Consider the following 1,612-nt stretch of genomic DNA (forward strand, 5'->3'; position numbering starts at 1 on the left):
CATATAAGTTAAATAAGCAGGGTGACAATATACAGCCTTGACGTACTCCTTTTCCTATTTGGAACCAGTTTGTTGTGATCCACACAGTCAAAGGCTTTGGCATAATCAATAAAGCAGAAGTAGATTTTTTTTCTGGAACTCTCTTGCTTTTTCTGATGATCCAGCGGATGTTGGCAATTTGATCTCTGGTTCCTCTGCCTTTTCTAAAACCAGCTTGAACATCAGGAAGTTCACGGTTCGCATATTGCTGAAGCCTGGCTTGAAGAATTTTGAGCATACTTTCCTAGCGTGTGAGATGAGTGCAATTGTGCAGTAGTTTGAGCATTCTTTGGCATTGCCTTTCTTTGGGATTGGAAAGAAAACTGACCTTTTCCAGTCCTGTGGCCAATGCTGAGTTTTCCAAATTTGCTGACATATTGAGTGCAGCACTTTCATGGCATCATCTTTCAAGATTTGAAATAGCTCAACTGGAATTCCATCACCTCCACTAGCTTTGTTTGTAGTGATGCTTTCTAAGGCCCACTTGACTTCACATTCCTGGATGTCTGGCTCTAGGTGAGTGATCGTGATTATCTTGGTTGTGAAGATCTTTTTTGTACAGTTCTTCTGTGTATTAGTCTTTTTTTAATTTAATTTTATTTTTTAACTTTACAATATTGTATTGGTTTTGCCATAAATCGAAATGAATCCGCCACAGGTATACATGTGTTCCCCATCCTGAACCCTCCTCCCTCCTCCCTCCCCATACCATCCCTCTGGGTCATCCCAGTGTACCAGCCCCAAGCATCCAGTATCGTGCATCGAACCTGGACTGGTGACTCGTTTCAATATGATATTATACATATTTCAATGCCATTCTCCCAAATCATCCCACCCTCTCCCTCTCCCTCTCCCACAGAGTCCTAAAGACTGTTCTATACATCAGTGTCTCTTTTGCTGTCTCGTATACAGGGTTATTGTTACCATCTTTCTAAATTCCATATATATGCATTAGTATACTGTATTGGTGTGTTTCTTTCTGGCTTACTTCACTCTGTATAATAGGCTCCAGTTTCATCCACCTTATTAGAACTGATTCAAATGTATTCTTTTTAATGGCTGAGTAATACTCCATTGTGTATATGTACCACAGCTTTCTTATCCATTCATCTGCTGATGGAGATCTAGATTGCTTCCATGTCCTGGCTATTATAAACAGTGCTGCGATGAACATTGGGGTACATGTGTCTCTTTCCCTTCTGGTTTCCTCAGTGTGTATGCCCAGCAGTGGGATTGCTGGATCATAAGGCAGTTCTATTTCCAGTTTTTTAAGGAATCTCCACACTGTTCTCCATAGTGGCTGTACTAGTTTGCATTCCCACCAACAGTGTAAGAGGGTTCCCTTTTCTCCACACCCTCTCCAGCATTTATTGCTTGTAGACTTGAATCGCAGCCATTCTGACTGGCGTGAAATGGTACCTCATAGTGGTTTTGATTTGCATTTCTCTGATAATGAGTGATGTTGAGCATCTTTTCATGTGTTTGTTAGCCATCTGTATGTCTTCTTTGGAGAAATGTCTATTTAGTTCTTTGGCCCATTTTTTGATTGGGTCATTTGTTTTTCTGGAATTGA

This window comes from Bison bison, unplaced genomic scaffold (genome assembly GCF_000754665.1).
Source record: "Bison bison bison isolate TAMUID 2011002044 unplaced genomic scaffold, Bison_UMD1.0 scf7180017864097, whole genome shotgun sequence".
NCBI classification, from domain to species: Eukaryota; Metazoa; Chordata; class Mammalia; order Artiodactyla; family Bovidae; genus Bison; species Bison bison.